This window comes from Podarcis gaigeae (assembly GCF_964106915.1).
Source record: "Podarcis gaigeae genome assembly, chromosome: 9".
Classification (NCBI taxonomy): domain Eukaryota; kingdom Metazoa; phylum Chordata; class Lepidosauria; order Squamata; family Lacertidae; genus Podarcis; species Podarcis gaigeae.
The window spans coordinates 52,480,412-52,504,097 of NC_139685.1; positions in this window are offsets into that span (position 1 = coordinate 52,480,412).

Consider the following 23,686-nt stretch of genomic DNA (forward strand, 5'->3'; position numbering starts at 1 on the left):
AACACAGACGCAGTGGAATTTATGCATCTAAGTAAGGTAGAAAATTGGAATTTGGATGCCTATAGTATATAAAAAAACAGAAGGGAATAATCAGCACACAAAGTGAGGGGTTTGCTATTATTTCTGGAGACCATTGCATACAACTACAATTAAGAAATTATTTATCTCTTACTATAGTTCCTTCGTTAAAGGCTTCTATAGAAAGGTATCACCTATAAATCAAGGACAGGAACTGTGGATCTCTAGATGTCATTGGGCAACAACTCCCATGAGGCCCCAAAGGCATGAAAACATTTGCTTGGTAGAAACAGCCACCACAATCCTGTGATATTCCATGTAAACCTATGGTTCTTCCTCCCACTAGTGTTAACCACGTTTCAGACTTATGTCAGAACCATTCTTAACCATAGGTAGCCATTATAACAGCACTGATTGTCATCATAATTGTTGTTAACCAAAGATTGATATTAACTTGTGATCTGAAACCCATGCGAACCTTGATCAATACTCAGTCATGGGAAATAGTGATACCTATGCAAGAATATTAAGCATAACTGAATTCTGTGATGGAAGTAGGGCTTTACATTAGAGAAGAGATGTGTTGGAGATAAACAGCATAAAATTAAGCAGCCCAGACTTGATTCTTCATGCTTAATGGATCAAGAGTGTTATGTGCAACAACTCTAAAAAGGCAATGCTTTTAAAACACCACCACCTACAACAAAGCTTTTACACAAGCCAGAAAAGTTGCTTGACTCAAACCACAATGAAACTTTTTACATCAATTTAAAAGTAGGAACCACTGTGCACTGTTACATTTTGTGACAATGTTAACAATTCTTCAAAAGAACTCTTTTTGAAACAAGGAAGCTGCCATAGGATGTTTGTAACAAGGATAAGATATCCATAGGAGTGTGCCTCTATGTTCTACAATCTTCTGAGAATACCGCTTTAAATTTGTTGTCTTGTTGTAAATTTAGGCTTTAAAATGTGACAGAAAAATTCTCTACTGTATTAGGAATAAATGATTTATTTCAGCATTTAGATTTTTTAAAGAAACAAAAACAAAAATATAAGTTTAGAAATTAGACCACATCCTCCCCCCCCCCCCCCCGATTTGCACAGAATCAAATCCACAGACATTTACTGTGGATAGGTCATGTTATCATAAAAAATGCAAGATTTTTCAGTCCTCAGTGAAACAACTATCTCTTTCTTGTTGATCCCTTTGTCCCTGGAAAAACACTGGTATTACCAGCCTGACATATTATCCACCTTTGAGCAATAGAAATATATTATTCAATTGCAAAATAAATAAAATCTGGAACACTACAAATATTTTCCAAGTCAACGCACACAGATATTGAAAGCCACATTATACAACTACAGCAAACATAAATACCGTTTTTAGGCAGACAGTTAAAAAGCCAGTAAGCATACAATGTAGATCAACTTTAAGATGCTAGTGTTGAAGTCAAAATCTTTGTAATTTAAGAAGAAAATGACACAATTGTACAGTCAGGTAGGGCAGGGCCTTCTCTGCTGTGGCACTCAACTGTGGAATTCCCTTCCCCTAGAATTACACGTTTCCCCCTCACCATCAACATTCCAGTTTCAACTCAAGATACTTTCGTTCACCTGAATATTTAGGGCAAGGAGAGCCAATGTGAAGCCCTCCAGATGCTGTTTCGAATCACTGACCATGTTGCTTGGAGCTTATCAAAATTCGAGTCCAACATCTGGCAAGCACCATGTTAGCTATCACTGATTTAGGGGATGGAGATGATCTAGTGTCTAACAGTTGATAACATTTTTATGCTGTATTATGAAAATTAGCTACTGTGATTGTTGTTCTTATTATTATTCTTGTTCTATATTTTTAATCTATCGTGAGCATTGGCTGTTTTATCTGATTATGTTGTACACTACCCTGAGCTCCTTTGGAACTGCAACACAGAAATGTAACTAATAGAATGAACAAATAATTTATATTTTAATGCATGTCACGGTAGTAAGGATATGTGGCAACTTTTAGGTCATGATCCTACCAAAACACTTTTAAGTCCAATTGATTTCAAAAGGAGAAATGCTTAAACAAAATGCTCAGTTCTTCCACTGACTGCAAAGCGACTGACTGAAAAAGAGCTTTTAGAAAACTGCATTTTTAAATGGAAAAAATATACAACATACTAAAGAATATGAAAAACTGCATTTAGCATAAATGTCATGCTCTTAATTTTTTGATAAATTAATGTTTTGAAAGTATAGATTTGTTCCTTAATTTTATTTTATTTTTTGCTTAAAATACTTACAATCACAATGACTTACCAAATAAAAGTATGAAGACATGAAGGTTTCACAGATTTACAAAACACCAATAGCTATGCATCTGGGGTAATATTATTTCTGTAGCTTTTTTCCACCACACAAGTAGCATACAACTATTTATTCTCATCCAGCAAGTGGATAGCATTCTAGGTATGTTGTTCAAAAGGCAGGGACTTCATCATATCCAGCTCCCAGATATGCACATAGAACATTTCTCTCAAGGCTGGTAGCTCTGAACATCTGCTTGCTTGGAAAGACACTTGCAGTAGTAAGCAAGGATAAACAAATCTGCCAATTTCAGTTTTAGCTTCTCATGTTTTGAATCTTAAATTACATTTATGTATCAATTTCAATTTTTTTGAGTACTTTACCAAAAAACCCAGCATCAGCGTTTTTGTATGCATTTCTCCTAATGCACATATTTTGTGTGCAGTTTTTGCAAAATGCACACATTTTAAAAGCAACCCTTCCTAATATAATGCACTTTTCACTAACATGCATTTCATGGACACTTTCACCTAACATACACATTTTTCTACAGCACATTTTGGTTGGAAAAATTGTGCCACAAAGTTTGTAGGTGTGAAGATTTTAAAGGATAGATGTATTTCATGTCTTGTACTGTTTCGGGAAATGCAAATGTCTCTCCCATATCTAAAAGTTACATAGGATCTATGATTGAGGCCAACATCTAATTTATGCAAAAAAAGCATACACCTAACCAGCAAGGTAGATTTAGCTAAGCAACACCAACTTGCCCAGAGCAGAATGCAAATTTTGATACCCAAACACAACCTTCTGTGAACCACAGCACACTTCACTTCACAACAATTTAGTCTACTGGGCTGGATTTCAGCAAGCAGAAATCAGCTTATAATAAATCTTTGATATGTTCAGCTTGTTGCTGTCTTGGCTAACCTGATTTTGAACTTGGTAAGGTCCTAACCAGGTAAATGGCCTTAATTTAATTGGTCCCTCACTCCTAAACCCTTGCATTAATGTAGCTGCCTGCAATACCAGGCTATTCCTGAAATTGTAGTAACTTAAGATGACACATTTCTGAGTTTGTGATGCTGCACTGAGGTAACAGCATGCTGTACACTCCATATATATATATATATATATATATATATATATATATATGCTGGTTGAGCAAGAAGAATGGGCCTTTGTCCCACTTGAGTTAATGGTACTATCCCACATCAGTCCAATACATGTTTATTCAGAAAGAAGTGCCACGGAACTCATTGGGAGTTGCTTGGGAGTAAGCACACAGAGGATTGCAAACTATGTCAGCCTATATGGTACTTCAGCTATGGATGGACCTGTATGAAAGGCATAATTATATTGTGTTGTTTATTCTGCATTATCTCCCTTACAATCTGTTAATAAGGTAACATTTGTTTTACAAGCACAGTACGCTGAAATGTATTTTTTCAATTTATTTTGTTCAATAAATATACTTTCAAATTACTACCCTGTCTTTAATATAGCATTCTATTTACTGTTCTGCCTTCAGTATACAGTTCTGTTTCCAATTATTCCAAACCAGCTAGCATCCAGTTGTCAACAATATCATGATATCTGCACAATCCATCCCACTCTTTTACAAATACAGATGCTGAAACACAGTGAGATTAAGAGATTGTATATTGTACATCCATTCTCCTTTCTTCTATGTATTTTAGTTAATATTAATTTGATAAAATATTATGGCCATTGTACAAAGTTTGGGCTAAAAACACGGATGAAAAAAAAGCCTACACCTGTTTTCTTCTGCAATCAGCTAAAGAGATTTTATATTTACGATAAATATCCCACAAACTTGAATACCAAGCCATTTCTCATTCTTGTGCTTTAATCCTTGGTGCAAAACACTCAGCAATAACTTCCAAACAAATGCTTACCTTTTTTGAATTCAGAAAACTGCTGACATTTGAATCTTTAAGAACCACCTCGTGCATGGCTCTCTGTTCAGAACTGTTTTGCAATAATACGTGTGACAATATTAAGTACTTTGCAATTAAAAATTCCTATTTGAGGCTCACAACAAGGAAGCAGCTTTCGGCGTCCCAAAACACTAGAGGGCAACAATGTCTCACAAAAAAAATATCTAAGAATAAGACTTGCTTGGGTACCACAGGAGAAAGACAGATGTTAGGCGAGCTAATTGTTGGATTTTTTTAAAAAAATAAATAAAATCACAAGCTGTAAAAGAGAACACAGCGAGGTTTCTCTTTTTCTGGTCTCTGAAAGCCTCATTAAGCTATGCCTCAACCAGAAAAGGGTTAATGCCGACAAAACCCCTAACCTTTAAAACAGAGAAATAACGAGCCATTCCGGCATAACTCTCCAAAAAGTAGCTGAGGCCACAAGCAGCCCAGCCCGTGGTCTCTCTGAGGGAAAGAGGAAAAATATTTCTTCCACATTTCAAGGGGCGCAAAGCAGCAGGCGCCGTCACAGAACTTTTGCGCTTTGAGGTAAAAAGGGAGGGGAGAATCCGGGGTCAGAAGTTGAGAGTTTCCCGCCCGGTTTCCTCAGAGAGGGACCAGCGCAGCCACACCTGGTTGTTTCTTTCTTTCTTCCCCTCAGCCCAGCCCAGCCCAGCCCCCTCCCCTACCCGTGGTCTCCATTACCTGAAGATGCGCTCCAGGACCATGGTGCCTCCTCCACTTGGCGGTGACCTTCTGCGGCTCCTCGCGAGACATAGACCTCCGCGCACCCAGGCACAACTTGCCGGCTCGCTCCTTGGCGCCGCGTCTCTCCGCCCACCCCGCCCCGAGGCTTCTCCCTTCCCAGGCGAGGGCCAGCCAGGGTCGCCTCCTCAGCTGCCTCCAACCCCAGTTGGCTCCCCTCAGTCCCCGGGGAAGAGGAGAGGCAGGCAGGCAGGCAGACTACGACTTCAGCAGGAGAGGAAACCTGGCCAGCTTTGCCCCTCTCGCAGCGGCGGCTTGCTTTGCCTTCCCCTCAGCGGGAATGGCCTGGGCTGAGGCACCCTCGGGGAAGAGAAGCGCCTGCCAGGCGAGACCACCCCCCCTCCCCAGTCAGTGGCCCCTTCGCCTTTCCCTTCCAAGCAGCGGGGACGGGATGCTGCGGTCGCGGCTTCCACTTGAGAACAGGGGAGGAACGCCGCTTTCCAGGCGGCTTCCCCATTGGTCCCAGGCTTCTCTTGCTTCGGCCAATGAGCGCGTTCTTGGGAGGAGGCTGAGGAAGCGGCTCGGAGTTCTCAGGCAGCCGCCCCGGGAAACTCCCAGCAGCGAGCCGTGGATGGGAGACAGTTCTTTGGCAAAGATTCCCGGAGCTTCCCACGTAGCAGGGTGTGTGTGTGTGTGTGCGCGCGCGCGCGATTTAACCTGGGAGCTCGGTGGGGCTTGCTTTCAGGTGGGCTGCGCGCTTCTGGGCACAGGATCGCTCGCAGCGCAATCCTATGCAAACTAAGCCCCGCCGAAGCTCAGCCGGACTTGTTCCCTAGGTAAGTATGTATACAGTATTGGGATTGCAGACTTTGTGAGCGAAAGATCGAGCTTCCCCGTGCATCGTGGGTTATTACTTCTGGTGCGGCAGCCCTCCGTGAATTTTGAAGGAATCTCCCCATCTGGCTTGAAATATTAGACAGGCAGGAGAGAGAAGTTAACAAACCTCCAAAGAAACAATATGCACGGAGTGCGCTAGCCGGCTGAGAAGACTACTCAATAAGTTTTTAACACCACCACTGTGATATTGTGTGTGTGTTTTAAGGAATCCCGCCCACCTAATTAATTTGAGAGACTGGAGATTTATTTAACTAGCCCAGTCTTTGATTTATGGCAAGCCTCGGAAGTGTCTTCGATTCCAAGTTGCTTTTTACCTCATCTGTAGGAAGAGCAATTTCCTCTCTGCGTGTTCAACTAGACAGCTCTGCTGCACCAGGTTGCATTAAAAGTAGGTAACAGATTCTTGCTGTCACGACTGGTGTCAAAATGCTGGCATCTACTGAATCCTGTCCAAACCTAGAAGCCTACAACATGAGGGTGTTCAAACTGCCGCCTTCACACACGAATAGGAATACGCCTGCTGGTCATGCTCCCACACGACAATGTGCTCACTGATCGCTTCCCCTTAAACACACACTGGCTGCACAGTCAGTACTAATGAGAACCCACCCAACTGACATATTTGTGCTGAGAAACAACCCTTTTTGTTAGTATGTAGTATTTCTGTACCTAGTATATAGGTTGGAACCTGTCTTATTAAACTTTCCTGTGGGAAACTCTCAAACTGTACCCAAGCAGAAGAACATTCCCTTCTTGTGACTTGTGGCAGAACATGGCTAGAAGTCATTGATAGCTTTCTCAATGACCTTGTGCAATCCTTTTAAAGCCATCTAAGTTGGTTACCATCACTGTCTCTTGTCGGAGCGAGTACCTGAACACATTGTATACAGATACTGTATACATTGTGTTCATAGTTTGTTTTTTAATAGACTAACAGAAGCAAAAGAGAGAGAAAGTCAGATATTGACCCACAAAACTTCCAGTCTGAATTTCATCAAGCATGTGGGAGACAGCAAGGGAAGGGGGTTTATGCGAGCGGCAAGCTGGAGCGCCACAGGCCAATATGCAAATCTGCAAAAATTAAAACTAAAACACATATGCTATTTATTTATATATACAGATATAAATTGAGATTGCCTTTTAGGGTAGTGAGGAGGGACACAAACTTTGGCTGTGGCTGTTCCCTTCAGAGCTTAATTTGCCTCTGAGCTCTTCTCCTGTATTGGTAGGGTCATACATTTTCATAATTTGCCTCTGGGCAGATTAAGAGGGTGGGTGGAGTTTCATGGGTACTGCACTTTGCAGAACACCCAGCTGCCCTACAAGCAAAGTAAAATAAAAGTACGGTAAGCTGGGGTGGGGGATAGGGAAAAGGCAGGAAATCTGTGATTCCCATGGCTTGAGCCTGTAGGGCACTTCCTAACAACACCCCCTGGGGATATGTGCAATATAATTTAGCAGAAACATAACAACTGGTGTATTCTGATTATTCACAACATTAGCCTTTCAAATGTCTCTGGGATCTTAGAAGCAGTACACGAAGGCATTCCAGTGTTCTCCTGCTATTTTTCCCCCTATTGTGTGTACTCAGGGGTATATTGCCTCTTTATTTATTTAACAAAATTTATAGACCACTGATTCAAAGTAGAAAAAGCTCTACTAGCAGTTTACATGAAATAGTGTACAATATTTATTTTTAAAATGATAAAAGAAGAAGACTTAAACAAGTAAAAAAAAATTTAATATAAAAAATGCAAATCAAATTAACAGAATGTGAAGATAAGCATGCTTAATGATTTTTTATGTCTGGGTAGGCTTACTAAAACAACAACAACAAAAGCTTTTAGCAGGCATCTAAAGCAGTACTGTACAGCAAAGTCACCTGCCTAATGGCAATACAAAGGGAGTTTCACAACATGAATGCAGCTATACCAAAAAGACTGATTCCTTGCATATGATTTTTCCACAGTGATTCCAATTCAGTGTCCTGGGTAAGGATTAAACAGCAGATTACATGAGTGATTCATGATATTTATGTCCTACCTTTCCTGAAAGGAGCGCCAAGTGGTCACATGGTTATCCCACCCTTTTGACCCTCACAACAATTCCATGAGAGCATGAGAATATGAGAAAAATCTGGAACCTAGCCCCCCTGAGGCCCCTAACAGCTGTCCAAGGATTCTGGTTGCTGATGCCAGCTTTGCAGAAGCACAACATATACCACAATGCAGCATGAAAATGTATCACCCTTACAAGTCCTAAAAAGATTAACATGACACCTAAAATACTATGGTGGTTCTCAGCAGTATGCATTCATCACTCCCACACCTAACTAATGTGCTCTCTGAGGCCATAAAAGACTACATGCCTTCCTCTCTTTCATTTGCAGTGATAGCATTTGATTTGGAATTAGTGGTGTTCTTGTCACTGAGAGGAGAATGCAATCTGAAGTGTACGTTCTCTAAGGGTAGTTTAAGAAGCGACCAGGCCAAGATATACAATCCTCTTACATTAAACATTGGTTCCCCCTCCCCACTTTATTATGCTACACATCATTTCATATCTGTATTATCTGAAGATTTGTTTTGTTATGTTTTCTACAAGCGTTGCCTGAGACCATCCATCTTCCTACACTGTTTCCCTTATCTTTGAGCCCTTAGATGGAAAATGCATTGGTCGTTTCTCTTTGCTCGCTTTTGTTTTATTTTCAACTCTTCATTTTCAAAAATGTTTGTGGTGTTTTTCCCAAGCTGCCTTGAAGGCTCCCCGAGTCTTTGGGTGATGAATCCCTGGCATCATAGATGAGTGCCCTGCCTTTAGGGCCCAATCCATATTAAGCACCTTATGCATGTCCAACTGAAACAAAAGAGACAAATGCAGTTTGGTGTTAGCACTCGCTGTAAATCTGTTTTAGTCTTGTTACTACCAGAGACTCAAACAATTTTTATCTTAAAAAATAAATAAGTTACCACACTAACTTTCCCAGTATGTACTGCTTCTTCTTTAGTAGTGCATGTTTCAAGACAATTCTGCACAGGTTCACACACTTCACACCGGTATTTATGGGTACACACACTAAAATGCTTCATTCTTTCATATAGCCCCACTCAGGAACTGAGATCATTTTCTATCCCTACAGTAAGTGAGCCAGTCATTAAGCCTAGGTCCCTGTAACATACTGTGTATATACGGTAGTTCAAAAACACATTTTGCCCCCCCCCCCGAATTCTGTGAACTATTGCCAAAGGAGCTCACACAATTCCTAGTACCTGGATTGCTCATTTGTTTAGAGTGTGGTGCTGATAATACCTAGTGTTTCAGGTTGTTTTAGGTTCAATTCCTATATGTGACAGCTGCATACTTTATTCCTGCATTTTTTGGGGTGGAGTTGGACTAGATGATGCTTAGAGTCCTTCCAACTCTATGATTCTATGATTCCACAGTTAATCAGCCAAAGGCCAGGTAATAGAGAAACAATTTGCCTGGCATCTACAGTAAATATATGTAATGAAGGCACAGTGGTACCTCGGGTTACAAACGCTTCAGGTTACAAACGCTTCAGGTTACAGACTCCGTTAACCCAGAAATAATACCTCGGGTTAAGAACTTTGCTTCAGGATGAGGACAGAAATCATGCAGTGGCAGCAGTGGGAGGCCCCATTAGCTAAAGTGGTACCTCAGGTAAAGAACAGTTTCAGGTTAAGAACGGACCTCCAGAATGCATTAAGTTCTTAACCCGAGATACCACTGTACCATGTTTTCACCTGGTGCTTAAAGGCATATAATGAAGGTGCAGGCCAAATCTCCCTGGGGAGAACATTCTACAAATGGGGAGCCACTGCAGAATAGGCCTGTTCTTTGAACTTTGTTCAGTGATGGGTGTGGGAGCCAATGTAGTTCGTTTGGAACTGTATGCTTCATCACTAACGAATGAGACTGAAATTCCTATCATACAGGATGCTTCTTAAGAAAAAGTTATGGAAAGAGTGGGACATTCTCTCTCCCCACCCTCAATTCCCCGTCTATCAGGTCTCTAGGTTTCAAGGGGTTTCATAAGGTAATACATATTCAATATGTGGTGGTGGAAATTCAGAATGTATTAATTTTAGTGAGATGTTTTGAATATATGTCAATGTGATTGAAAGGTCCTTGGTAACACTGAAATTGGTTGGGAAAATGTGCTGTGTGACAGGGAGAAGGATTAAAGAGAAATGGAGATGTGGTGCTCCCAGTCAACAGACTAAAGCAGCTTTGTTCTGCTTAAGGAGACAGCATTTAATTAGAAGTTCTTTCTCTTTCTCTCTCTTTTTAGTATAATGGGATGTAAAAATATTTGCAATGCACAGAAATGAAAAATGAAAACTACATACATATTTATACACAAATATGTATACATATATATCCATATACACATTTACCTTAAAACTTACAAAATATCTTCTCAACAGCCTATCGAACATTAATTTGAACATTAATCTCCAAACACTTTTTCCTTGTTGCTACACTGTAGATTACCCCCTCACAGAGCTACAGTTCACATTACCCTTAACAAACTACACTTCCCAAGATTCTTTGACAGAAGCTATATGCTTTTAATATATGGTGTCAAGGTGACCTTGTTTCCTTTGGATATCAGAGAGCTCTGGGAGTTCTTGTGTCCTTGTAATATCTGTTTCTTTGCAAAGATGCAAGCATAGCACACTGGAAGTGAGTGTATCCCTAAAATGTGTTGCACTGAGGCACAGTGAATGTACTTATTTATTGTTTTCATTATTTATTTACCCCTTAAAAGAACCTAAACTCCAGCCTTCCCCTCAGATTAATCTCTTAGACTAGGAGGAATCCTGTGTAGGCTTGTGTTAGGAGACTTGCAAGCAATCAGTAAAACATCACCACCACCACCACCTCTGGAGCCTGGATTCAACAGTCAAGTTTCAGCAAACAACAGGGGTAGCACGACTGCTAGCACTACATTAGAGTCACAAACAACTGTTATAGACTCATGCGTGATCCCTTCCACACTGTTTGTAGTCCAGCTAATATCACAGCTCCCCTCTCTATGAATTGTTCCCAAATTCAGATTGTAACCACTGTTTCTCTTTTATTCCCACTAGCTGGGACGTTCCAAAAGTCTTGGCAAGGATTTCCAGGCATTAAGGGACATTACAGACCTCATCACCCATCGGCATGCAAAGGAATGTAAAAATCCATCTCGTGAGACTAACATAGTGGGTGCTCATACAAAAATCCCCCATGCATTGATGGAGGGACAGAAACTGTGCCTGGTAGAAATGCCACAGAGTCCAGTTTGTGAAGGGGGTTCATGCACTGATTTACTTAAAAGCATTTCTAAACTGCTTAATATTTTAACAGGCCTAAACCACAACATAAAAGCCATAAAACATCACAAAACCCCGTAAAACTGTATTGTAACAACAGGAATTCAGTAATAACAGGATCTAATCTCGTGTGTCGGGGAAAGCCTTTGTATACTCACAGAGATGTGCAGAGATTTTCCATGTGAGGGTGGATCCTGGTCCAATCAGTGTTGTACAAAAAAGCTCAACCTTTCATGAGAGAAAAGGTAAACAGGCTGCATTTGTTGAACACAATTTCATAAATTAAAGAGCTCATCCATGAACACATTGACAGATTCACACCCACCCACCCACCCACTCCACAGGGATGTTGCTTAACAATAATTAGTGCTCTGATTGATAGAGGGACAACCTAGGAACCTGGAGGGAGATGAAGGAGAAAGGAACAGGGTCCAGTCCATGTACCAGGATGCTCCAGGTGGCTGTGATTTTCTTGCCCTGATATGCTGCCTTCTTCCCAGGGTCATAGATTGTTGTACTTCAGCTACCAGGGGACCATTTGTTCAAGGCTCCTTTGTCATCTTGACCACAGGCTGCAGGAACTTGGTCAGAGTGACACCAGTTCTGTATTGTCGGTGGTTGGTAAGTGATATGCATGGAACGGAGGTCATATGACTATGCTACTTAGCTGGTGCTGTTGTGTTGCTGAGGGAAAATTATTTATCATTGACTTTGTAACATGCACTTCGTTTCAGCCAAGCTTCCTTTGTGCTAAAGGTAACTTCACGCTGTCTCCTGCTTATTTGCTGGTAGCAGGAATGTTCTAAGCTAAGCATTTGTTCCTCTCTCAAAAGGCTTCATGCTACATTGACAGCATTAAAGGCATGTATAATCATACAGCGATGCCAGAGGTGAGTTTAGGGCAGTGTGACTGGTTCTGCCATGCTGGGTGCCAAGCCTAGGGGTTGCCACAGGGTGTCATAGGTATGATGTAGAGACTTGAGCAGAACAGAACAAATTTCGGCCCTGCACAGGGCGCCACTGTAATTTGAAATACCAAAGTCTGCACCTAGTGGTATCTGGTGCCCTCTAGGACTGGTTGGGCAATCAACAGGGAGGCAGGGAAGTCAACAGTAGGTGAAGCCAAAGCAAGAGCCAATGACAGTCAGAGACAACTACTTCTAGTTTTGTTCCCATCGTCTCTGTTGAGTTCTACAAAGTCAACACTGAGGCTAAGGAGGAGGCAGGCAGCTGCCAGTGCCACTCACTGCTAGGGATGATGGAGAAATTTGATTCAGTTCAAATCGGAAGGTGAATCTATCTCAATCACACTTTCCGAAATGCTGCATATATGAACTGAAACGTACCCGTCCTTAGAAATTCGCGCCTCTCTGAATTTTGCAATGCAATTCTCCAGCCAATTAATGCGCACAAAAATGCATATACTAAGGTGGTGTGTGCATAAACATGCATTTGCTAGTGAAAATAGTGTACAAAAAAGAGTTACATTTTTGTACATCATAAATATAAATATTGGGGGAAAGATGCTTTGCAAGAATGCGAATATTAGGTGAAACTTGCACTAAAATGCTCATGAAATTTCATTAGGGCTTTTTAAAAAAAGAATTCACATAGTAACATGAAAATGTGGAGAAAATGAGAAACTGAGAGAAACAAAAATTGGCAAATTCACTCTTCCCTACCCAATGGACAGGTTATGAATAAGAAGGCATGCAGTTGGGGCTTGCTGAGGTTATGGGGTGTGTGTTATACGCTGGATGATCTGTATTGTATGGAAATTTGTGGAGTACAATTATTTTTGTGCTCACACAAAGGCCTCCCATGAGACAGGCAAGATATTTTCCTGGGAAGTTTTGTAAAGTTGTTTGCTATAGACATCCTTGATATTCTATTTTTAGCATTCACATCTTATAAAGACTGCAATAGGCCTTTGTTAGAATCACTTTCAACCTTTACATTCCAATTTGTAAAAACATAAATCCAGATCCTGCTACACTCTATTAAAGAATCTGGCCATCTAACTAGCAAACTCACCACTTTGAGATGTTATCTGTGAGACTGCATTTTGATGAATCCAAATGCATTAGGTTTCTATTTTTTCCTTGAAACAGCTCAACAGTTTATAGCTGTCATAAGTCAGATGCTTGCAATCTCTTTAAATGGCACAGGTATGTTAATATCTTCCCAGCGACTAGTTCTTAAAAAGAAGAAAAGGATCTGTAATCAGTATTTGGAAACAAATGGCTTTTCCAGCCCTAAGCAATCAACAAGGAAAATAAAACATATTGAAAATGAAAATGATGTGCAAGGCTAACATTTCATATTTAATCTTATCATCAGTGTATTAGTCAATATGGGCTGTGGATTTTTGGTACCACTTTCCATTGAAAAATGGTTTTAATCAGTGTTTTCTTTTGAAGCATACATTTGGCAACTGAGTAGCTTTTATGAGTTGGACGAGAAGCAAAGTAGCCACCATCTCCTCTCTGGTAGCCTGCACACTTGCTTGTCCATGCTAAACCATGGCTTGACTTTGCATTAGATGTAAACAAGGTCATTGTGAACTATTCTTGTTTTCCCAAGGCTGCTTCTTCAAAATTAACCCTGTAAGCAGCTTTCCTGACCTGCTGCTCTCAAGATGTTGTGGAACTACAACTCCCATCATTCCTGACAATTGACCATGCTGTCTTGGGCTGATGGGAGTTATAGTCCAACAGCATCTGGAGAGCATCAAGTTGGGGAATACCTCCCTTAGTTTGGCATCATCACAGTTTGTTGTCTTGTAGGGCATCTTGCTGGCCCTGTGTTTTTAGCCTGAGGCAATTTTTGAAAGGTTGGTGTGGGAGTAGGCAATTTGCAAGGGAAGTATGCTGTGAAAAGCATGTTTTTGTCATGAAAAACAAAAATCAATGAGCTATGGGTTGGTGTTTTTTTTTTTTAAAAAAACAACTTTAAAAAGCATGCTTAAGGGAAGAAAACAAAGAACTCTTAGGTGCACTAACAGTCTGCTAAATCAAAACCATTTGTTGAGTTCTAGCAGGATTTCAAAAGGACCTGAAATTAATGAAAAATGTATTTAAAAGCTCTCTTTGTTTTCACGGCAGAAAATAAATATGTTTGTTTTTTAGTGATGCTTTGTTGCACCAGATTTCTTTCAGCCCACAAGAAACATTTACAGCCACAATATGAAGCTGTAAAAGGAAAGAGGTTTATAATGGTGGTGATAGAGTTGCTGACACAATCTTAACGGCAGCCTTGCCAACAGGGAACCTATAATAACCCCAAATCCTTTGCAGACAGTTTTTATTACACGAAGAGCATGATCTGAAGACAGAAGACTTGGTCCAAAATACTGGGAGCGGGGTGGGTGGGGGTGAGGATAGCAATTAGAGCCGTTCCACAAACACTTGTGCAAGCAGTAGCGAGTGAGTTCATAAACTGCTAAAATAATTTTGTATCAGAGCAGTTCAGATGCACATGGGTAGCCAAAAAGCACCCTCCATATTATCATTTATTACATCTGAAGAGCTGAAGGCAGTTCACAACAGAAAAATACAAAAGGAGAATACAAAATACATAATAAAACAGTAACAAACCAATAACCCCCTTCCCACAAACACATTTTAAAAGGCATAGAATGTTAATCAGCCAAATACCTGGTGGAGGAGAAATGTCTTTGCCCGGCGCTTAAATGTATGTAATGGCCAGGCAAGCCTCCCTGGGGAGGATATTCCATAAATTGTTGTTAGACTACAAATCCCATCATCCTTGACTGGCTGAGCCTGGTGGGAGTTGTCACTGGCATTCAGAAGCCAACCATGGACAGAAAGCATGTCCATCATGAATTGGCCTCATCCTGTTTTAAAGATAAAGTACTCACTCCAAAGAACTCAAAACGGAATGGGAATGATTGTGTTGCATTCTTACTCCACACTGCCCCAAATAGATAATATGGGCTGACAAAATGGAATTAAAGCATCAATATTTTATAACATTTCACAAGTCCTGGTGGTTCTGAAAACTTGGTGCTCTATTGAGCATGCAATGTGCTTCAGCACTGAAAATAGGGCACAGTGTTGCAACAGGCAGGGACTCTTTCATTATGGCACAAAAGTCTAATCACTGCTCTCTCCCTGGTGACATTTAGTAGAGAGAACTTTGCATAGCGACAAGCATAGTCGATTTACACCCTCCTGACTTTGCGAGCCTGTTTTGAACCGAGATGCCAAAGTCAATTTTTGTATAACATGTAGATGGAAGGCAGCAAGTATTTCAGTGTTTATCATGTTTTTTCTCCCAAGCTTTTTAATTATTAGTGCATTTAGCACTTAGTATTTCCCCCCTTGCTGTTTTTGAGGCTAGCTTTCTATTCATTTTTTGCTGCTTGTGTTAGTTTTATGCTGATTTTGTATGTGTGTCGTAGCTATTATATTAGGTTTAATTTTTATTCACTATTTTATTGATTTTTCATGTCTTGCAACCTGCCCAGAGGACTTTGTTGATGGGCAAATCCCTGCCCACAAATAAAAAAATAAAATATAGAGTGTTGATTTTCCTGTCCCCTTTTTCTCACCATTTTTAAAAAATAAATAAAGAACAATGCTTTATTAGACCAATTTCTCCCCCTGCACCAAGCCCTCAAGCTCAACAGAGCTCTGTTTATTGCTTTGGTATAGAAAATAACAGGAGGCCAAAAAATCAAGGACACCCAAGGGCTGACTTCTTATGTTTTCAGTGGCACCCTGGCTTTTCCTTCCTCACCCAGAACGGGCCCTCTTTTCCAGCTTATATTCAGTACAATTGTTTGAACTGTGTGGTCCTTCAGTAGCACCTATTTAGGTGGAAGGGAGGCAGGGATACAGTAGGTGGCACCATAGCCAATGAATGGCAGAGCCCACTAAATCTATTGTCCCATACTCCTCCCTGCTGAGTTCAACAAGGACAACACTGCTCTATACATTTAAAGCAGCATCATGCCACTTTAAATAGCCATGGCTTTTCGCAAAGAATCTTGGGAACTGTCATATGTTAAGGGTGCTGAGAATTGCTAGGTAAAGGTAAAGGTACCCCTGCCTGTACGGGCCAGTCTTGACAGACTCTGGGGTTGTGCGCCCATCTCACTTAAGAGGCCAGGGGCCAGCGCTGTCCGGAGACACTTCCGGGTCACGTGGCCAGCATGACATCGCTGCTCTGGCGAGCCAGAGCCGCACACGGAAACGCCGTTTACCTTCCCGCTGGTAAGCGGTCCCTATTTATCTACTTGCACCCGGAGATGCTTTCGAACTGCTAGGTTGGCAGGCGCTGGGACCGAGCAGCGGGAGCGCACTCCGCCACAGGGATTCGAACCGCCGACCTTTCGATCGGCAAGTCCTAGGCGCTGAGGCTTTAACCCACAGCGCCACCTGCGTCCCGTAGCTGAGAATTGCTAGGAGAGCCCTATTCCCCCCACTGAGCTATTATTCCCAGAGGGGTTTAACAGCCAATTCCTCTTGCTAGAAAACTCCAAGAGCTGTAAACAATATCAGGGGAGTGCACAATTATGGCAACCTTGATAGCTGACAAGTGCAATAACAAATTGCCAGGGCTAAGCCAAGGTCAGGAGCCTGAAGTTAACCAGCACCTAGGAACCAGAAGCTACCAGACAAGCCAGTAGTCATGTCCGAAGGGAGGGAATGTGAAGGAACAAACCAGAAACTGGGAATGAAGGATGATTTAGGGTGCAGGAGCATGCCAGAGCTCAAGATCCTGTTGTTCGTGTAAGGCTCAGCTGGAACTTGAAGCTCTTTATATTCCATTCTGCCCTATGGCTAGCCTAGGTGGGTGGAGTTGGTCAGGAAGATTTTTCACTGAGAAGCTGTCACCAGCAATTCAGCAGTTCACCACTTGGGTAAACTGCACAAAGATCCAGTTAAAAGCTGTAGAAAATGTCAAGAGCCTATTATTATTATTATTATTATTCACATTCTAAATCATTATCTCAAGGCAATTTACATATAAATAAATTACATCAAGCATCCACCACATCTGCTTCACCTTTTTGACACTTTATATTTTTGAAATCTCCAATGTTACAATCCTCTGGTGTTTTTTTTTTTTTTTGGAATGAAACTGCTAGAAGTTCTGACTATTTAAAAAGGGAAAGCCATTATTTCTGCCCAGCACTTTTCATTTTGAGCTGTGCCTTGAGCTACCAGCCACACCATTTCCCAGGTGCGTCTGGATTTGTTGCTATTTGTGTTGAGCCACGATGCTAGCCAACCTTGGCATTTTCTGAGTTTTACAATTTGATTTGCTTTCGGAGAAGTATGTGGTGGTGAGCCTTGAATAAGTATGAAACGATTCACAATCTGATACACAAACAAATTCTCTGAGGCGCGGTAGATACCCTTATAGGAATGTTCTGCTCTGCTTGGTTCAGCTTTCTTGGCATGTAACTTTTAGACTACATTGGAATGGGAAGAATTTAGAAGTTAGAAAAAAGTTAATCTTCAAAGCCCACAGTACCTTCTACCCCCTCCCCACCAGAAAACTCAATTAACTTCCCTTTTTGTGACCATAAAAAGCATGCCATAAGCTTCTATCAAAATTAGAAAAAGTCAGGAAACTTCAATACAAGGAGGCGAAGTGATGCCACTGAAACTTTTCTTTGTTCTAAACTACCAAACAAGTCGTGGTGAATCTTTAGTAGGGAAAGAAGATGGCAGGTTTGATTTTAAAAGGGACAGAATATTGTCTATCTACCCATGTTCACTTTTGCTGTTTTCTTGGCTGTACAAATTTTACTTTAAGATGAAAAAGTATGCACTGGTGCCCTCCGTGGCATCACACCACTGAAATAAGGAAACCTGCTTTGTGCTGACAGCAGAGGAGGAGGCACAAAGGGGAGAAAGACTTCTCTTGGTAGCAAGGTGGACAATGATGAACATGGGAAACACTCTCACCTTTGTCCCCCCTCCAGGGGCGTAGGAAGGGGAGCAGTGGGGGCAGACAGCCCCGGGTTCCCTCACTGAAGGAGGTGACATTCAGCACGCCACCCACCCACGACTCCCAAGCCTACCCCGAGCTGTCGGAGTAAGGGGGGAGCTGTGCTACTTTGCTGGCGGCATCCCCCTTCCCCCTTTGTTTTGACAGCTTGGGGGAGGCTGGGAGTCATGGGCGGGCGGCGCACAAAATGTCCACCATGGGCGGCTCGCTCCATGTCCGTGAGCGGCTTACTCCACCCCAGGCTGTAGGGCGTGCATGCCGCTCCAGGCACCCGAGTGGCTATCCTGGGAGGGCACCCTCTGTGCCAGGCCCCCTCGGGAGCACACCCGCCCTCGGCAGCATGGGCATATGCTCTGCTGCTGCCCCCCTCATCACCACCACTACTGCTACAAAGTCAAGGAAGCTTGAAGTTTTGTGCCCTGCCCTGCCACAACTTCTTGGGAGGGGGAGAAGCAAGGCCTTTCAATTGCCTGTTTTACCAACCCCTAACCTGCTGCATGGGACACATGCTCCCTTTCAGCTGTTCCCCGCCACCAATCTGGGCTGGCTGTTGCTGTTCTATGAAAACAGGCTAACTAATGTTCCCTTGTGAGTCTCAGTGGCGTAGCGTGGGGGGTGCAGGGGGGGCCAGCCGCACCGGGCGCAACACCTGGGGGTTAGGGTTAGGGGCGCAAATCCACGGGTTAGGGGGTGCAAATTACTTGCCTTGCCCTGGGTGCTGACAACCCACGCTATGCCACTGGTAAGTCTGAAGTGCATCTCATAATAGATCACTCCCAATCTACTTGTTTCATATTTGACCTTTTGTGGCGATCACACAGGGCCCCAGGACGTTTAACGGTCTATTGATCCCTGTGCCACCACTGTTCCCGCTTCCCCATTGCCACCAACCCGTTACTCTCGGGTACATACTGAGTCCAGACAGTTGTTAAAATTAAACCAAATAAACATGTTTATTTTATAAGTATTAACAAGTTTATGGTTTCTCAGATAAAATTATTGTCAGTTGCTTAACTTTAGTTTCTTTACTGGCCTATACCTTCCTAATACCTTCTGACTGATTCTCTCACTCTCTCACATCAGACTAGCCCAACCCACAGACTTATCCTCTCCCTCTCTCTTCTCTAACTTCAGACTGACTTCTTAACAACTCTAACTCTAACTCTAACTCTAACTCTAACTCTAACTCTAACTCTAACTCTAACTCTAACTCCTCCCCTTGGCTTCCTATTGGTTAGTCATTTTACAATTAGTTAACCCTTTCCGTGTGAACCCAGTATGATGTCACACACCTAGGAGGGCAAACACTACACCTATGGTTGTTGTTTTTTTTTGGGGGGGGGGAAGTATTGTGTGATATATACATGTGTTGACCAGACCACCTTTTGCCTTATGTCTGAGTCACTAGAGCATTGGTGGTGGGGTGGGAATGGGGGACACCTATAAAAGAGTCAAGCCCACCTAGTCTTATATTTCTGCAGCATCATTTTATAAGTATTAGTACATAAGTATTTTATACAGTGACATGCACTGCTGCATGCAACTCTCAATGTGCTTACTACTTTATGAAACCTGGAGTGCATATGTGTATCATAAGCATATGTTTAAGCACATGTATAAGCGTAGAGTGATATGTATAATAATGCATATCATGATGTGTGTGATACGCACAAATTGTCGTATTTCTAGCAGAACTGGCTCTCTTCTCATCAAGGTCAAGGAGCAAGATAGGAATTAGAAAAAAATCCAGGCGGTTTAGCTTGACATTGAGATTTTCAGAAAATTCCACCCCTACCAAAATAACGATTCAAGGAACAAGAGAAGTAATAATAGAAAATAATAGAATAATAGAAAAATGACTCTGAGCATGTTTATAGTGCTGTTTCCTCACACTTGAGAAACTATTTAGGAATGGTGGCAGTTGCTAGCAGAACTGCAGGGCACCTACCTGAACATCATTCATTGATATTTTATTCACTAAATGTTGGAAGCCACCTTGAGAGTGTATAAAGTGTATAAATGTTTTAAATGAAATATTAAAAAATTGAAACTATTTTGAAAATCAAGCACCTAACTTTCTTGCCTGGAGGTTGCTTTTCAAGTACACACATTTTACACCCCCAAACTAGGAACTTATTGAAAAAAAAACCCTTCTCATAATGGTGTTGCGATAGAACCAAATTTCTATTAGTATTCCTGTCTTGTGTCTTGTTCATGTAACTATTAGTTTCATTAGAGATTTCATTTCTATGAAGGGTATACATCTTATTTGAATTATTATACATGTATTCAAATAACTAATTATATAGACAAAAATATACAAATCAGCTATGAGAAATGAGTTTGTCATAGGAATCTTAACGCTGACATGGAGTGACATTTATTTATTGCTTTTATTCTCATTGGACTGGTTCACTTGCTGTGTTAAAATGAAAGCTGCGTAATATTTATAGGAGCAGTTAATTTGGAATTGGAAATTAGCTTTTTCCACTGAACTATCCACAGCAGGATCATATTGAATTAAAGCACCATACTTCTCTGTCTAGGAGGGAGCAAAGGACAATGAGACATTACTCCCCACTGGATTGCAGAACTGCTGCTGGTCAGATCAAATCAAGAAGGAAAAACAATTTATAAAGCCATTTCTATTATTCAGGATATTTATAAAGTCCTAAGGCAAATGAACAGGCTATTTAAAACAGCAGGCTGCAATTTCCACAATATGTGCACAAGAATTTGTAGTTGCCTCATATATAAGAGCCCTATCATTCATTCTGGGTACAAATTGTGAAGCCCAGTAATCACTTAGATCACAAACATCTGAGCTGAATATCTGAGTCATGATCTAACCCTTTCACTTCCTACTGTTTGCGTGTCGAGGTCCCCAAGACACCTCCACCCCAATAACACACACTTCACACAGAATTTTTGTTTAAGGTTTTTGGCATAATTTTGGCCACAACTTTAATAACATACATGGATGTGAGTGGTTGCTTAGGCATTGGTTAGGACTATCTGTCCCCCTACCTGGGGACAGAACTGACTTCCGGATTCCAGTGAAAGTCAGTGAGGGGAAACAATGTCGGGGAGAACTGGAGCTGCGCCACAGGCCCTCAGCTTCTCCCCGCATGCTCCCAGGGGTTTACGCGGCCTGAACCTGATTCCAGGGGTTTGGACTAAAGGATGGCAAGCCCCTGAATTCCTTTAATGGAATTCCCGTGCAGCAGCAGCATTGGAGGGGCAGGCCCAGCCAATCCTTGCACCCTCCTACAACCAATTTTAACCAATGCCTAACCGCAACCTTACAAGTTGTGACGATTTGCTACGCAGTAGGCAAAAACCAAATGGCACCAGCCAATCAGCCATTCCTACCAGGCCCCTGCCCCAATGGCAGATGACCCCATGACAGGCATAGCATGACAGTCAACGCACAAGACCCAAATTAAGGGAGGGAGGGTGGGTGATCCGGTGCACGCAGCGAAAGAGAAAGCAGATCACTGTGAGCACTGTTTAAAAAACCTCTGTTCCCACCCCCAAATTGGCAACATCAAAATTACCCCAGCAACTCAGGCTACCAATCCCTTCCAGAGCCATCCCATCCCAAACTGCCCGGCAACAGAGGGGTGTCTTGGATGGCCCCCACTGCAACACGTGCTCTCTTTTAATGAGAACACGCTTTGTAGCGGGGTTCTGGTCACATGCACATCTGCCAACAGGAGAAGAACAGGAGGATGAAGGAGAGGAGCTGGGTCTGCCTGTTAAGTCATGGCATCCTAGGAGGCACAAGATGTTGGGATACTGCCAGGGAGACAAAGGCCATCATGCCCCCACGCTGTCTCCGGACAATCCATCGATCTCCCGTAGAAACGCAGTATCAGTCAATTAGCGACACAAGCCTCAGAAACAGCTGCCCACATTCCAAGGACTCGTGCATGCCCTTTCGCAGAGTTTGCACAATGAAAGATGCACTCAGGAGAGCATTATTTACAACTTTATTCAGCGTTGGTCAGAACAAAGAAAAACATGACTGCCTGCCTGAGTGTCAAGGCACAGAGAGAGAACAACAGCTATATACAAAACAGAAACTTCCTGTGAGCCGGAAGTACGCAGGCTGTGACACAACAACCTGCTCCCTTTTTAAGGTGGAACGGAAATATCCTAACACAAGAGTGGGGAGGCACATTGACCAACCTAAATCTGGACCTGCCCTTGATTCTCAGGCAACTTTCTGGGAATTTAGCTGGAATTAATTAAATGGGATGCAGTCTTTTGAGAGCTACTGTAGTTTGTGCTATTAGTCTTCAGGGATCAGATGCAAGATTAGTGGTTGTGCTGTCTTCTTTAGGAACCTAATTGCTCCAACTATGCTCTGCTTGCACATTAATAACCAAACAAATATTTCAAGGACCTCATTTATCTTAAGTGTCATAAGGACACCAATTCTAAAAGAGGCCTCCTTGGAAATTTTCTAATGCTTGAGGAAGTAAGTTGATCCCCCTTTTGTAACAATAGAATCACACTTCTAAATAGACTCTTTTAAAATTTAGGTTATCATAAAGCTAAAGCTAAAGGACCCCTGACAGTTAAGTTCAGTTGCAGATAACACTGGGGTTGTGGCGCTCATCTTGCTTTACAGGCTGAGGGAGCCGGCATTTGTCCACAGACAGTTTTTCCGGGTCATATGGCCAGCAATGGAACGCCGAAACCAGAGCAGCGCACGGAAACGCTGTTTACCTTCCCGCTGGAGCAGTACCTATTTATCTACTTGCACTTTTTGGTGCGCTTTCCAACTGCTAGGTTGGCAGGAGCTGGGACTGAGCAACAGGAGTTCATCCCGTCATGGGGATTCGAACCACCAACCTTCTGATCGGCAAGCCCAAGAGTTTTAGACCACAGCGCCACCCGTGTCCCTTAAGGTTATCATAGTGATTATTAAACTTCTGATAATCTGGCCCACTGGTTTTTCAATATAATGTTTCCCCATAAAGCAGTGATGACACATTGCTGGCCTTTCTTTCCCTTTATCCTCCTTCTCCTTCTGACTGCTATCCTAACACTCGAGGCAGGTTGTATGTAAAACACTCAAAATACTAAAAATATATTAGTACAAGGCGTGTTTGTTTTGACCTTCTACTTTTCCCTTTCCCTTTGATGCGTTCTCGAGAACCCCACTTTAAAGGAACACAATGTGCTGTGACTATTTACCGTACAATATCAAAACCACCAACCCTTCAAAGATATTTTCCATTGCCATCCTTTGTGCAGCCCCCTTCTGTGATTTTTGACTTTAATTGTGAGAGGCATGAAACAATAATGTTAAATTATATCTGGGTATGCACATTATTGGGGAAAGAGGTGAGGAAAAAATGTTCTTACAAGACAATAAAATCTTATTAAAGCTGCTGTGCAATAACGCAGCCACCGTAGGAGAGTCTGGAAAGAGAATTTTCATAAGTCAATAGCACCTTATTAAAGTGAATGGGAGAGAGCAACACTGAAGAA